Raw genomic sequence first — 17,175 nt, forward strand, 5'->3', positions numbered from 1 at the left:
ATTGATCTTTGCTTTTGTTTCCTTCATTTCTTTTTCATTTATTTCTGATTTGATCTTTCTGATTTCTTTCCTTCTGCTAACTTTGGGGGGGTTTTTTGTTCTTCTTTCTCTAATTGCTTTAGATGTAAGGTTAGGCTGTTTATTTGAGATGTGTCTTATTTCTTGAGGTAGGATTGTATTGTTATAAACTTCCCTCTTAGAACTGTTTTTGCTGCACCCCATAGGTTTTGGGTCGTCATGTCTTCATTGTCATTTGTTTCTAGGTATTTTTTTTATTTCCTCTTTGATTTCTTCAGTGATCTCTTGGTTATTTAGTAGCATATTGTTTAGCCTCCATGTCTTTGTACTTTTTTTCTTGTAACTGATATCTAATCTCATAGCATTGTAGTCGGAAAAGATACTTCTTGATACAATTTCAATTTTCTTAAATTTACCAAGGCTTAATTTGTGACCCAAGATATGGTCTATCCTGGAGAATGTTCCATGAGCTCTTGAGGAAAACGTGTATTCTGTTGTTTTTGGATGGAATGCCCTATAAATATTAATTAAGTCCATCATGTTTAGTGTGTCATTTAAAGCTTGTGTTTCCTTATTTATTTTCATTTTGGATGATCTGTCCACCGGTGAAAGTAGGGTGTTAAAAGTCCCCTACTATTATTGTGTTACTGTTGATTTCCCCTTTTATGGCTGTTAGCATTTGCCTTATGTATTGAGGTGCTGCTATGTTGGGTGCATAAATATTTACAACTGTTATATCTTCTTCTTGGATTGATCCCTTGATCATTATGTAGTGTCCTTCTTTGTCTCTTGTAACAGTCTTTATTTTAAAGTTTACTTTGTCTGATACGAGAATTGCTACTCCAGCTTTCTTTTGATTTCCATTTGCATGGAATATTTTTTTCCATCCCCTCATTTTCAGTCTGTATGTGTCCCTAGGTCTGAAGTGGTCTCCTGTAGATAGCATATGTATGGGTCTTGGTTTTGTATCCATTCAGCCCGTCTATGCCTTTTGGTTAGAGCTTTTAATCCATTTACATTTAAGGTAATTATTGATATGTATGTTCCTATTACCATTTTCTTAATCGTTTTTGGTTTGTTTTTGTAGGTCTTTTCCTTCTCTTGTATTTCCTGCCTAGGGAAGTTCCTTTAGCATTTGCTATAAAGATGGCTTGGTGGTGCTGAATTCTCTTAACTTTTGCTTATCTGTAAAAGTTTTAATTTCTCCTTCAAATCTGAATGAGACCCTTGCTGGGTAATCTTGGTTGTAGGTTTTTCCTTTCCATCACTTTAAATATGTCCTGCCACTCCCTTCTGTCTTGCACAGATTCTGCTGAAAAATCAGCTGTTAACCTTATAGGGATTCCCTTGTATGTTATTTTTTGCTTTTCCCTTGCTGCTTTTAATATATTTTCTTTGTATTTAATTTTTGATAGTTTGATTAATATGTGTCTCGGTATATTTCTTTTTTTTTTTTTTTTTTTTTGCGGTACGCGGGCCTCTCACTGTTGTGGCCTCTCCCATTGCGGAGCACAGGCTCTGGACGCGCAGGCTCAGCGGCCATGGCTCACGGGCCCAGCTGCTCCACGGCATGTGGGATCTTCCCGGACCGGGGCACGAACCCGTGTCCCCTGCATCGGCAGGCGGACTCTCAACCACTGCGCCACCAGGGAAGCCCTCGGTATATTTCTCTTTGAGTTTATCTTGTATGGTACTCTCTGTGCTTCCTGGACTTGATTGACTATTTCCTTTTGCATGTTAGGGAAGTTTTCCACTATAATCTCTTCGAATATTTTCTCAGACTCTTTCTTTTTCTCTTCTTCTTCTGGGAGCACTATAATTCGAATGTTGGTGCATTTAAGGTTGTCCCAGAGGTCTCTGAGACGGTCCTCAATTCTTTTCAGTCTCTTTCTTTATTCTGTTCCCTGGCTGTTATTTCCACCATTTTATCTTCCAGCTCACTTATACGTTCTTCTGCCTCAGTTATTCTGCTATTGATTCTTTCTGGAGTATTTTTAATTTCAGTAACTGTGTTCCATTCTGTTTCCGAGATTTTGGATCATCTTTACTATCATTACTCTGAATTCTTTTTCAGGTGGTTGCCTATTTCGTCTTCAGTTACTTGGTCTTGTAGGTTTTTACCTTGCTCCTTCATGTGTAACATATTTTTTTTTCTTTTTTTTTTTTTTTTTTTTTTTTTTTATGGGTGGTGCTATATTCCTGTCTTACTGGTTGTTTGGCCTGAGACATCCTGCACTGGAGTTTGCAGGCAATAGGATAGAGCTCAGTCTTGGTGCTGAGATGAGGACCTCCAGGAACTCTCACTCCAGTTGATATCCCCTAGGGTCTGAGATTCTCTGTTAGTCCAGCGGTTTGGACTTGGAGCTCCCACCACAGGACCTGGGAACCAAGGTCCCGCAAGCCAGTCACTGTGGGTTCCTCCTGTCCCCTTAGGTGTCCGTGATCCCCCACCGGTGCCTAGTAGGTGTCCTAGTTGTGAGAAGACACAGGTTCCGCATCCTCCTAGTATGCCATCTTGACTCCACCCTCTATACCTTAATTCTTAAGCTGGGAAAAAAAATCCTTCACTGACTGATACTATTGTAATATACAATAAAAATTAGCATCTAGAAATAATGAAACACAAAAGACCTACCTAATACAAGACCAAACTCTTTATTATTAGATTAAATGAATATAAAGTTTCTTTTGTCAAACTGTAAATTTCTAAACACCCATTCTCAAGTACTGAGCTTACTGCATCACAGACTGTGAAACAGAGGTTTGCAGACCTGTCCCAGTCTGCAGACTGCACTCCGAGTAGCACAGTTGTAGAGGATGTTTGTTGACAGTCTTCTTGGAATCCATTTCCACTTCCTAACAGCAACCCAGTCTCTTGGGATTAATTTCCTCCCCACTGTATACAGTCTGGCAGGACAACTGGCTCACACAATTGCAGAGGCCTGGTGAGTCTAAGATGTGATGGAGGAGACCTACAGCCTGGAGACAGAGGAAAGAGTCTCAGTTCTGGTCCAAAGGCAGTCTGCTGGAAGAACTCCCTCTTGTTCAGCAAAGATCAGCTTTTTGTTCTATTTAAGCCTTCAGCTGACTGAATGGGACCCACCTACAATATGGAGTGTGATCTGCTTTACTCAAAGTCCACAAAATTAAATGTAAATCTCCTCGAAAAGCACTTTCACAGAAACAATCAGAATAATGTTTAACCACATATCTGGATATCATGGTCCAGCCAAGGTGACACATAAAATTAACCATCACAGGTGGGTTTTAAGTTTAATTTATAGATGAAGCAATTGAGGCTCAGAGAGATGAAGTAGCATGCCCAAGGAGGTGGCACAGCCAAGATGGAATCCACTGTCCATGTCTTCTCATGACATTTTGTGCAGAGTCTATAGGACCTAGCTGGGTGAATCGGATATTTTAAACCAGAAAGAGGGCTGGGAATCGCATATGCCTCTGTATCCTCCATGATAATCGCAGTGCCTTCCTGTAGGAATGCTTAATGTATACTTCAGGGGTCAGTGGGTGGGTGAGTGGGTGGGTGCGTAGATGGATGGATGGGTAAATGAATGAATGAAATAAAAAATCATCGCTCTGGTAATTATGGGTACCAAATGGAACTGATTCCTTATAGTTCTTCACATCTGGCTTGGCTCTCAAAGTGGGCTGTTCAAAACAGAAATCATTAGGCATATGTGCCTATTAAAATGAAAATGTTTAATTGATTAATATTAAATCAAATAAAAATTCAGTTTCTCCATTGCACTAGCCACATTTCACATGCTCCATAGCCACACGTGGTGAGCAGCTACATGTTGAACAGCACAGTTATGGAGCATCCCACCATCACAGGAATTTCCACTGGACAGTGCTACTCTAGAGAAATGCTGGTCCTTATACCTTGGAGATGAATTAGGAGAAACCATGTAACTATAAGCCCAGCCAACCTGCCCCTGGCCAAGGCCTTTCTTATACAACCCACACCTGTGGGGACCTGGCCCCCTGGTGCCAGTTCCTGCCTCACGGAGGCTGGGGAAGTGCTGGCTCTTCTGGGTCTCTCCACGGACCAAAGGTGCCATTGACATTTGGCTCTTTCCAACTACAAACATCTAACAAGCTCCACATGCACAAGTCATAGATTTAAAGTCCTGTCAATATGGGCACCAGGGTCCGAAATGAAACACTTGGCATTCAATTTGACTAAAATGTTCAACTCACAATTTATTGGTTCAATAAAATGTAGATGCTAACAGCCAGTTTTTAGGTTGAAGCCTCCGTTCATGTGTATGTGTATGTATGAAGGTGTAAATACAGGTTCTCAAGACAAAGCTAAGAGCAGAGTTAAAAATTGGTCTTCCAAAGAGAGCTTTAGTGATTATGATTGTTTTTAAAGGGCGCAAAATGTGATCCATGAGAAACGTACTGCCACACAAAACCCTTTTCAGAGTTAAGTGACAAAATAAAATTACCGATAAACCATAACGCCTATAAAGAGTGAAGGCATGCTGGCAGTAGAGATTAGAACGGTCAGAAAATAAGAGCCTTCCCAAAGGCTGTGACCTCATCTCCCGGTGCTTACTTCTGGAAGGGCTGGCCAGAACGTGCCAAGCTGCAAAAGACTGGTCTTCCTGAAAAGTGAAACATGGCGAGCACTGGAGCTGAGAAGGGGGGTTAGAAAGCAATAACAGTTATATTAAATGTTTGACTCAAGCATGACAGTTGAAAACAAAACAAAACTCGCCTCTCCCAATAAACAGGAATCATAAAAAATACTCTGATTCTCTGACACCAATGTCACCACTCCCTCTCCTGTTTAACATGTAAACATGGGAAGGTAGAATAAATTTATTTTTCCTTATTCCTCTCACTAACTACCACCAGAAAAGCCCAAACTTGCTATATAAAACTGACTCCAAAAGGTAGAGAGAAAGCAAAAATGTTAGGGAGCTCATGACCCAAGGAACAAAATGGGGGTAAGTTTCCTGGGTTGTCTTTTGCCTCATCTATCTCAGACTGGGAGCTGAAGAAGCTAGCAACCCAGAAACACTGGCAGATGTGAACCCAAACAACAACAAAGGCCAGCTCTCTTTAGCCAAAGGACCAGGAAAAGGGCAGCCTAGTAAGACAGAAAACTTTTAGACAATAACTGCCCTATTCCAACCAAACACCACAGAATAAATATGGCCCTACCCCAACCCATGCCAACAAAGGTTGAGGGGAGACTAGACTTTCACCCTCTGGAGGTTGTAATGAGGTGCAAAGCACGGAAGCAGGACTTTCATTCCTGCTGAATGATTACAAATCCCACCCTCACTCTTAGACATAGAGACCACGTGGACAGCCTGGACCTCCACCTCAGCCAGCACTATTGAGGCATCCCACCATCCTCCATGAGAGATGGCAAAGGAGACCTAGTGGAGAGTCAGGATGTGCATCATGACCATTGTCACTAGCAGTTACAAGGCTACTCATGCTGCCATTGAAGACCATGTGGGGAGCAGTAATAATGCAACCCTACATCCTTTCCCAGCCAGGGAGGTATAAGGTGGGTTGTCTCAGCTCCCACACCTTCCTACAGTTATAAGAAGAGCCCTTGGGTGTCAACAGAGGTACAGTGCAGAAAGCAGGATTTCCACCTGCTAATAATGAGGTGCTTTCTCCCCTTTGCCTGCTGGAACGGCAGCAGACAAAGCCAGCTAAAACAGAAGGTCTGAATAAAATTCAGAATCTCACAGCACAGTACCCAAAATGTACAGGCTTCAATCAAAAATCACTCATCATACCAAGAACCAGGAAGACCACAAACTGATGAGAAAAGACAATCAACAGATGCCAACAACACTGAGATGACAGAGCTGTTTGAACTGTCTGATGAAGATGTTAAAGCAGCCATCATCAAATGTTTCAACCAGCAATTATGAACATACTTGAAACCAATGAAAAAATAGAGTCTCCGCAAAGAAATAGAAAGACTCACTAAAGAAATAGAATTTTTTAAAAGCCAAATGGAAATTTTATAACCCTATATGTCCTTTAAACTGTGTTATAACCATAATGTGGAATATTACTTAGCAATAAAAAAGGAATATACTATTGATACATGCAGCAACCTGAATGAATCTCCATAGAATTATGCTGAATGGCAAAAGTCAATCCTCAAAGGTTACATACTATATATTTCCATTTATATAATGTTCTTGAAATGAAAAAAAATGTAAATGAAGGACAGATTAGTGGTTGCCAAAGGTTAAGGAAGGGGTGAGGGTAGAAGGGAAGTGGGTGTGGCTATAAAAGGACAACTTGAGGGATCCTGGTGGTGATAGAAATGTTCTATACAATTGTCTCCCCTTACCCAAGGGGTATACATTCCAAGACCCCCCAGGAGATGCCTGAAACCATGGACAGTAACTATGTTTTTTCATATACATACAGTTTAATTTATAAATTAAGCACAGTAAGAGACTAACAACAATAACTAATAATAAAATAGAACAATATAGTATAAAAAAAAGTTATTTGAATGTGGTCTCTCTCTCTCTCAAAATACCTTATTATACAAATTTAATGCCTTTCCCGTCTTAAGTAAGTGCTTACCATGTACTGTGGTCATAATTTTGCAGTTTGAGACGGGACAGCAAAACTAAAACAAATTTCTTTTTCTCTTCACAATTTCACAGATAGAAGATTTGCTCTTACCATACATCTTAGCAAACTCAGTATGTGATTGTTTTCCTGTCCTTATCAAGTTGAGAACTTTCATCTTTTCTCTTAAAGGAAGCACTTTATAGCTATTCTTTGGCACATCCGAATTGCCAGCATCACTATGCTTGGGCTTTGGGGCCACTGTTAAGTAAAATAAGGTGACTTGAACACAAGCACCTGTGATATCACACAGTTGATCTGATAACCAAAATGGCTGCTAAGTGACTACGGGGTAGATATGCTGGACAAAGGGGTGATTCAAATCCCGAGCGGGACAGACCAGGGTGGTGTGAGATTTCACCATATGACTCAGAATGGCACACAATTTAAAACTGATGAATTGATTATTTCTGGAATTTCCCCATCTAATATTTTTGGACTGAGGTTGACCATAGGTAACTGAAACCTCAGAAAGCAAAAACTTGAAAAAGAGGGGCAGTATTGTATCTTGAAGCTAGACTACTTTCTTACACCATGCACAAAAATTAACTCCACATGAATTAAAGACTTGAATGTATGACCTGAAACCATAAAACTCCTAGAAGAAAACACAGGCAGTAAGCTCCTTGACATCTGCCTTTGGATGTGACTCCAAAAACAAAGGCAGCAAATGCAAAAATAAACAAGTGGGAGGGACTACATCAAACTAAAAAGCTTCTGCACAACAAAGAAAACCATCAACAAAATGAAAAGACAACCGACTGAATGAGAGAAAATATTTGTAAATCATATATCTGATGAGTCAATATCCAAAATACATAAAGAACTAAAGAACTCATATAACTCAATAGCAAAAAAAATAATAATAATACAATTAAAAAATGAGCAGAGGATCTGAATAGACATTTTTTCAAAGAAGACATACAAATGTCCAACAGGTACATGAAAAGATGCTCCATGTCACTAATCATTAGAGAAATGCAAATCAAAGCCACAATGAAATATCACCTCACACCTCTTAGAATGCTATGTTATTATCAAAAAGACAAGTAATAATAAGTGTTGGCAAGGATGTGGAGGAAAGGGAACTCTTGTGCACTGTTGGTGGGAATGTAAGTTGGTGCAGCCACTATGGAGAACAGTATAGAGTTTCCTCGAAAAATTAAAAATAGAACTACCATACAATTCAGCAATTCCACTTCTGGGTATTTATCCAAAGAAAAGGAACACACTAACTCAAAAAGATATATGCATCCCCATGTTCACTGCAGCTCCATTTATCATAGCCAAGATATGGAAACAGCTTAAGTGTCCATCGATGGATGAATGGGTAAAGATATGGTGTATACATACAATAGAATATTATTCAGCCATTTAAAAAAAATGGAATCCTGCTATTTGCCACATCATGGATGGACCTTGAGGGCATTAAGCTAAGTGAAATCAGTCAGATAAGAGAGACAAATACTATATGATCTCACTTATATGTGGGATCAAAAAACAAAAACAGGGCTTCCCTGGTGGCGCAGTGGTTGAGAGTCCGCCTGCCGATGCAGGGGACGTGGGTTCGTGCCCTGGTCTGGGAAGATCCCACATGCCGCGGAGCGGCTGGGCCCGTGAGCCATGGCCGCTGAGCCTGCGCGTCCCGAGCCTGTGCTTCGCAACGGGAGAGGCCACAACAGTGAGAGGCCCGCATATCACACACACACAAAAAAAAATTCATTCTCAATTCAAGGAAACACAGCTCTGGTGCATAGACAAAGGACAGAGAGGAAAAGGCCTAAAAAAAAACAGCTGCACTTCTTTTCTAGATATTCATTGCAACGTAATACTTCCAATTCCTTAACCATAAAAAGAGCTTGATCTTTAAATGCATTAATCCAAAAGCATTCTATACCTAACATGTGCCTAAGTTTATATTTGTTTCATTTAATATTTCAAACCCTTTGAGAACAGGGGACCTTGACTAGACAATCACTAAGTGTCCCCCCCCACCTCTACCCTCAGCTCTAACATTTGTGACCCCAGGTGCCCCTCCCACTGTCATCTCAGAACAAACTGTTATGAATAGAATAGTACCTTCTGACCAGAGCAAAATAACACCATTATTCTGTCATTAACAGATAATGCCTGTTCCTTTCAATCAATATACTGATGTAGTTAGTACCGCAAAAAGCCTACCAGAGACACAGATAGATTACTGGGCAATGAGAAGGTAAGAATTATTTGGAAATTACCATTTCTCTTTTTACTCATCTCCTGCTGCCTGGAACCAATCTTGTGTGTCGTATTTGGCGGGGGGAAAAAAAAAAAAACCAATGATGGGCCACAGAAATTGTTTTCCCATGCTCTGGCAACTTTACATAAAACCTAGAGATGGAGAATAATGTTTTCTAAAAGAGCATGTGCTTTCTTGAAAATCCATTTGGAAATTTTACCAAAACAGCTGCCTCAAAGTCAGCTGCAATTAAGAAGAGTGAGAACTCACGTCGTGTTGTTCAAACCCTGCCGTAAGCATCATGGCTTTGGAATTGGGATCCCATCCTAACCATCCCCAAATCCAAATTCCTCTGTGGGGAGAGAAGGGGTGAAATTGGTGTTACATCTTATGAAGAGAGATCATTTATAAACTGTCTTCAAAGATTCCTTACAAGATATAACAGCCCTTACTCAACATGGCTTTTGGATGAATTAAGTGTAAATAAATATTTAAATAGCTATTAAGTTTCCATTCAAGTTCATACACATGGGTTTAATACTAATAATTAAAGAAGGAAAGCTGGCAAACCACACATAGAATTTAGCCAAACCCAAAATGCTTGAAAAATAAGTCAGACTTTCTGAAAACACTACTGGCTTTGCTCATCCCTCGTGACCAGAAAATGAGAAACTGAAACTAACTCCATTTAAGTATACTCTCTGCTCCCAACATATGCTAGAGTTCATTGCCACCAAGCAGCCCCGTCGGCTGGCTCGGCAGTACCACTAGCAAAGCATGTGTCTCCACATGCCTCCCATTCTGTCAGGGCTCCATGCTCTTTGCCCCTCCACCTCCAACCAGGCGACACATTCAGGCAGAAGTCTTACTTGCTTTTAATTCTTATTTTCTTATCTCTAGTTCTTGAAGGGTACATCAGCCCACATTTTGAGGTCAAAATGATTACCATCAAGCCTCTAGAACCCTAGCTTTGTACCCATCGTGACAGGGAGTTCCTTTGGTGACATAACAAGACTGATTATAATTACGCGGTAAGACTGATGCTCCATAACTGCTATTAAATCAACATAGCAGAGCAGGCAAGGAGGGATGCTGCAGACATGCCACGTATTGCTAGGTGAAAATGTAGAGGGCAGGACGGATGTCGTCGAACCTTATCAACTGTTAACCAGACTTGCTTCTGACAGAATTAACACAATTTCAAATACTTGATATCTGTATAGAGCTCCACAATTCATAAAATATTTTTCTCCACGCGATGTCTTCTAATCTTCATGATAACCCTCTGAGTGAAAGCTTGCCATCCCCAGACAAAGAGACCATGACTCGGAGAGTCAGTGGCTAGGAAGGCACTGTCAGGACCTGAGTCCAGGGATTCTCTGTCCAAGTTCAATGTTCTGTCCACGATACTACTGCTGAAACAGGGCAGAGGCATTCAGAAGATGCCAAAGCTGGTAGGTTACCCTCAAGCAAACCCAACACTTTAAACACAGAATTTATACAAACTTAAAAGACCTCATGCTCTCCTGGGAATCCGGTTCTCAGATTCAAATGGCTAAGCCCAGATCTCAGCATTACCATGAATTTGTTGGTCTTTTAACTCTTAGACTATGTGGACCACAATGTTTTTATATGAACAACTTAGAATCTCCTGAATGTTCAACTTTATTTTCCACCATAAAAGATCCTAAACACCCCACAGATATCAAAGCCATCTCTGACCAAATGTCTGCCAAAATGTTTGAAGGAATTATGGTACCCAATTAGTGAGAGTTTATTGCATTTTTTACAGACAGAATAAAAAGAAAAAACTATCTGAAGTTTTGAAGAATTTATACAGTATTTTCTTTCATTAGTCAAAAGATATTACCTAGTCTTTGAATTCACCTGGCCAAATAAATTGACATGCCACTATCCATCTGTATTTTATGTTTCATGACGATTTGAATACAAGACTATAGTTCATTAAAGAAAAGTATTTTGTTTCATATTAACCAATAAAATAGTTCCCTAGAAGTCATTTGAATGAGGAATACTTGAACATAATCTTCATCAAAAAGCCAAACCAGCTGATTTTATGGATATCAAAACCAGGCTTATATGTAAAATTTATAAAAATATTCTTAATTGCCCCTCACTCTTGCATACTTTGGAAATATTTTATTGAAACTAGAAAGCCAAGTAGTGAAAAACAAGCAGACCTACAGCTACTATAAATTCTGACCCAAACAAAAGCAGTCAGATCAGCAAACCTCATGAGAAAACAAGCTCTGGTGAAATTTTCAGCCCATTAATCTATTTCTTTGACAGAGTAATAGACCCAGTAGATTGAAGAGAAGTCAGCAACATAATATATCTTGATTGAAGAAAGGTTTTTTGATTTCATCTCATACAGCAGAGTCTAACTAATTAGAAAAATATTTAGAACACGAAACTACCTGGTAGGTGCCCAGCTAATTGAAGGATTACAGCCAAGAAGTGTCTATGAACAGATGATGTCAGCAAAATAAAGATGTTTTACATTTGAATCTGCAGCATGAGAATTGCATATGGCAGCTCTCTCGCTAGGTTGGAGAACACCACCCCATTCAGTAGAGAAACCAGCCCCTTGCACTGGGGCACCCAGCGTGGTTGACACATAGCCTTTCTGCCCTTGAGAGATTACCTGGGAAACAGTCAGAAGGGGAGGAGGAGGAAGTGGGAGTGAGCAGGAGAGATGGAGTGAGGAAAGAGAGAAAATGCACCCAAGGAAAGAGTTACTTAGAAGGAAAAAAATGAATAAGGATGAAAGGCTCTTTAGGTCATAGTGAGGGATAAGTTAAATTCAAGTCAATGTTATACCTAGAAGGGACTCTTAAAACGTCACCTGCCTCAGTCGTTAAATGCCAGTTTTTACCAGTCTTTGGTGAAATGGAAAAAAAAATAAAATAAATATACCATATTAAGTTTTTCATGGAGTTGTTTTAATTGAATGTAATGGCTGACCTTTATTGTTAAACTTCTCTCTCTCTCTCTCTCTCTCTCTCTCTCTCTCTCACACACACACACACACACACACACACACACACACGTGGTAGTCATAATAGGGGATACCTTGATCCTTTTTTATTTTTTATTTTTTTTTATTTTATTTTTTTTTCTTTTTTGTGGTACGAGGGCCTCTCACTGCTTTGACCTCTCCCGTTGCGGAGCACAGGCTCCGGACGCGCAGGCTCAGCAGCCGTGGCTCAGGGGCTTAGCTGCTCCGCAGCATGTGGGATCTTCCCGGACCGGGGCACAAACCCAGGTCCCCCGCATCGGCAGGCGGACTCTCAACCACTGCGCCACCAGGGAAGCCCCCTTGATCCTTTTTTAATGCCCTTACTTGGAAAAAGAAATGTTGATAATTCTATGTCAGTCTTCAAAATCATTTTAGATATTTTATTGGTCAGTGAAATCCAAGAGTCTGAAAGTCACTAACCTAGTCCATCCTTTTGTCCTTTTCACTAGGTAAATAAGTCTCAGTATCCAGGTCCATTCACTTTGAAAGCTCCCTGGCAACTCAGATAAAATGCAGTCAGTCTCCAAATGTTCCGGCCGGCCGGTCCAAGGTTTACACGGTGCCAAGCCGCTCACTCACCTGGTGCTTTTAACTGAATTGACAGGGAAGGTGGGGTCAGGCAGGCACATTCTGGGTATGTCAGGAGCCCAGACTCTCACACATAAGTCAGAAGGAAGGACATTGACTCATATCCCTGTATCAGAAACCAACACATTAAAACAAGGAGAGGCCGGGACCAAAGAGGAAACAGCAGGAAATGATTATTTAGGATTAAGATGCTCGTTTCTAGACATGTGCAGTAAAATACTGCTTGGATCAATTTTATTTGCCTTCTTTGATGAAGACCAATTAACTTAAACCAACTGTTAGAAGAACTGCCAGTTATGGACATTAATGCCACATAACCCAAAATACTCACCCTGGAGGCTTCTTGATTAAAACATTTTAAAACCCTTTGGATAATTAAGAATTCCTACAATAATTAAATTCATGAGGAATTACACTTTGGTGGGTCCTAAACTAATTATTATAGAAACTTCAAACAGAAAATTCCTGCCCAGTTCTCCCCTCCAACCTCCCCAAGGAAGCTGCCTCCACTTCCAGACCCTTGAGTCAAACCAAACAGTGAAGAGAAGTGCTAACCAGGGGAGAAGTGCCTTCTGAGGAGTTCAGAACACTTAGCACCAAATGACTGTATTTCTCCAGTGCTACAGGAGCGGAGAGGTGCCCTAACAGGAGAAAGGAGAGAAAAACTCTTTAATCCAAGCTGTCTTAGGTCACATTCAGGCAGAATCACCTTGCTAGACCCCTTAACATGTACATGTGTGTAGACACATACACACATGCACTTAATTACATTCCTTTTGTCTTCTCATTTCCCTTATAAAAGCCTCTGCCCCACCAAAACACACTGAACTACATGTATACATATATAGCTGCCAATCACCCACATGGACGGTGCAGTTAGCAGGTGTGCACAATACGTTGCTACACTGGATCGTCTAGTAACAAGGTATCACTAAGAAGCAAAGAGCATATACCCAATATCTTGTAATAACCTATAATAGAATGCAATCAGCAAAAAATCCAAATCCCTATGCTGTACACCTGAAACTAACACAATATTGTAAGTCAACTAGAGTTCAATTTTTTAAAAAAGAAGTAGGGACTTCCCTGGTGACGCACTGGTTAAGAATCTGCCTGCCAATGCAGGGGACACGGGTTCAAGCCCAGGTCCGGGAAGACCTCACACGCCACGGAGCAACTAAGCCCGAGCACCACAACTACTGAGCCTGCGCTCTAGAGCCAGCAAGCCACAACTACTGAGCCCACGTGCCACAACTACTGAAGCCCAAGCGCCTAGAGCCCATGCTCTGCAACAAGAGAAGCCACCGCAAGGAAAAGCCCGCACACCGCAACGAAGAGTAGGCCCTGCTCGCACACCCAGAGAAAGCCTGCGCGCAGCAACGAAGACCCAACGCAGCCAAAAATAAATAAGTAAATTCATTAAAAAAGAAAAAGAGGGCTTCCCTGGTGGCACAGTGGTTGCGAATCCGCCTGCCGATGAAGGGGACACGGGTTCGTGCCCTGGTCCAGGAAGATCCCACATGCCGTGAAGCGGCTGGGCCCGTGAGCCATGGCCGCTGAGCCTGCGCGTCCGGAGCCTGTGCTCCGCAATGGGAGAGACCACAACAGTGAGAGGCCCGCATACCGGAAAAAAGAAAAAAAAAAAAAAGAAAATTAAAAATTTTTAAAAAGAAGCAAAGATCTCTGCCTGGGAAAGGGGGACTCTCCCACTCAGCTCTGCCACTCAGTAGCTGTGTCATCTCAATCCAGTCATCGACCCCTCTATGCTTCTGTTTCCTTGTGTATAAAAAGACAGAAGCAGAATACTGGCGCTGGTCATTTCCTTGCAGCCTTAACATTCAAGATTCTGTGCAACAACAAACGACTTAATAACCACCACCAGCTAAATAGAACACAAGTATCCCAGCCAGAGGGTTAGCAGAATCTGTGGCTGACCGTAGCCAAACTTAGACTTTAATGTGGGGTTCTTTTTACAGTTAGTTTTGGAATATACTCAAAAACTGAAAGGAAATTGGATTCCAATCCCTAAGTCAGTCCAGCAATCATTTTCCAAGGGCAAAAGACAAACTAGCCAGCCTCAGGGAGAGCAAAGAGAGGTATTGGCTGCAGTGTACCAGCAACAGACTGCACCAGAGTCCTATGGATGGGGAGCCCTGGCTCCAGGCTTGGAGAAGTCTCTGGGCTCATCAATTACCCCTCTCAGTCTCTGCAAACAGACCAAAGCAGGCAGCCAGCTTCCCTCTGGGCACCAGAGGCTCTCATGTTAACCAACATTCAGAATATAGGCACACAAGTCTTGGGCTACCCACCCTCACCCATATGCAACGACGAAAATCAAGTTGCCCCCCTCAGCCGCCCACAGACCAAGTCAAAACATCAGCATTTATTAGAATGCTGATGGGTTTTCCGAAACAGAAACCATAATGAGAAAGAATATGAAAAAGAATGTACCTATATGTATAACCAAATCACTTGCTGTACAGCAGAAACTAACACAACACTGTAAATCAACTATACGTGAATAAAATAAATTTCTTAAAAAAAGAGCTGCTCGCTGAATGGAAAAAAGCAGTTCTTTGAATAATATGGCACAGCTTGAGCGCCTGCCTTGGCTGAAGGGGAATTAAAATAATGAAAATCAATGGTAATAATGTGCTCGAGAAACAGTTCTGAAATGCAGATTACCACTCAGTAGTCAGCTCACTAATGACATTAGATAATATGAAATACAAACAGGAGAAAAAAACAATCTAAGCCAATTACACTGATTATGCTTCTGACATCAAAAGCTATGGCAAATGAAGCTAAATTTCCATATATTAATATTTAAGCCAGTGTGCAATGGAAAGTAACACACATAATGAAGACCCACTAGATTTGAGTACACATAGTTAAAATCTCTAATCAAGCAAAAAATAATTTTCTAAATGATAATTAGCAGTAATCATGTTCTTTAAGTGCAGGATATTAGGAAGCACAGACTGCAATATTTTTAAAAAAGCAAAAACCCCATTTCCTAGCTACAGTACATCAAATATAATAAACAGAGCAACTTCAGAGTATCTCTCTCCAGATCTGATCAATAAATGTGCCTGCAAAGAAAGTTACAAGTAACTGGTGTGATCAAAAAGTAGACTGATATTTACTAAAGAAGACAGTGTCGGCTAGGTTGTAGGTTCTACGTCAGAGGAAGAAAGGAGGAAAGAAGGAAAAGAGGGAGGGGAAACATAACAGGAATGGGCAGAAAAAAACATTTATTTTACTACCTAGGTTTGTTGTAGTTGTTGAGTAAATAGGGGGGAGATGGTTAATCAAAGCAACAGTATACATTCACCATGCCCTCCTACACACACACACACACACACACACACACACCACACACACACACACACACACACCACACACACACACCACACACCACACACACCACACACACACACCACACACACACACCACACACACACACCATCCAGAAAGTATTCACAACTCCTGGTACGCAAGATGCTTTGTAAGAACAAAGCAGGGAGAGCCCACCTGACAGTGCCACTGAAGACAGCACGATTCTATGGTACTACTCATACAGATCGCATTAATCCTTCAGCTCCTCCATGATGTGAAAACGTTGCCATTATCTGCAGGATGAACCACGTCACAGAACAGAAAAGTGACTCTTCTGGAATCCCACGGCTGGTCCCTAGGACCACCTTGGAAGACATAAAGGGCAACGCAGTTGCACGCACTGCCTTTAGAAGAGCCGAAATGCAAACCCAGCACCAGTTTAGAGAGCCAGCTCCGGTGCAGATTGAGTGTTTCGTTCCTGAGGTTCCAAAGACTTTTATATCTGAATTATCACACCAGTGACGTTCCCTTAATGTCATATTTGACAACAAAGCCAGGTTTTATTTTCAGTCTCACATTTAAACCACCACCACCACAATCCAAATGAAGTTAGTCTGAATTTTTAGAACACAAATTTAAAATTTCAGACTAATTCATACAATGTCAGGTGCCAATCTGTTTGCCTTCCATTGGCCTCATGGGCCTGAGGCAGGAAATCTTGAAAACTTTGGTGTTGAAAATTCAGCAATACCACAGAACTGAACACTTTAAAATAGTTAATATGGTTAAGTTTTATGTTACATGTATTTTAACACAATTTTTTTTAATTGGGGAAAAAAATCCTGGCAAAATCATGAAAAGAGATACCCGTGGCTGCAAATAGAAAAGTCAAAAAACAACAGCGGTTAGAAGAAGTACAAGGCTGCACGGGATGTGAACAGGTAACATTGGAGGTCTCCATGGGGACCTCGCCTTCCAGCATGGTACTTTCTGCCTTTCTTTTTTCATCATATAAGCAGCCAACATAGCCAGTGGTTGATTTCCCAGTAGAAGCTGCTTTTCAAACAACTACTTTGTGCTGCCCAGAACTTCTGACATGAAACTCCCACCTCTGACCTCCGACAACTCAACACTGTCAGACCCCAGAGCTTCACTTCAGTTTGACTCCACTTCCCCCAATTGCTCCACTCATGGTGGGTCATCTAGTTTTTTCCAGTCTTTTGTGGATTTTCTACTCTCTGCCTCCAGCCTGGAGCAGAAAAAGACAGCAAGATGCCTCCTCATCTAACAAGTTGCTTCACAGATTAAAGGGAGAAACAGGGCTGCATTT

The 17,175-nt window shown here is 41.1% G+C and overlaps 1 long non-coding RNA gene across 1 annotated transcript in view; it reads right to left on the reverse strand.

Annotated features, from left to right (window-relative positions):
- Positions 1 to 16,318, reverse strand: part of LOC136794017 (uncharacterized) — a 297,921-nt gene extending 281,603 nt beyond the window's left edge. Inside the window, exon 1 of the long non-coding RNA XR_010840167.1 lies at positions 16,041 to 16,318. This is a non-coding gene — a long non-coding RNA (uncharacterized lncRNA). The remainder of the gene's footprint in view (positions 1 to 16,040) is intronic.
- Positions 16,319 to 17,175: the final 857 nt, after the last annotated feature.

The sequence above is a fragment of the Kogia breviceps genome, chromosome 4 (genome assembly GCF_026419965.1).
Source record: "Kogia breviceps isolate mKogBre1 chromosome 4, mKogBre1 haplotype 1, whole genome shotgun sequence".
Lineage (NCBI taxonomy): Eukaryota > Metazoa > Chordata > Mammalia > Artiodactyla > Physeteridae > Kogia > Kogia breviceps.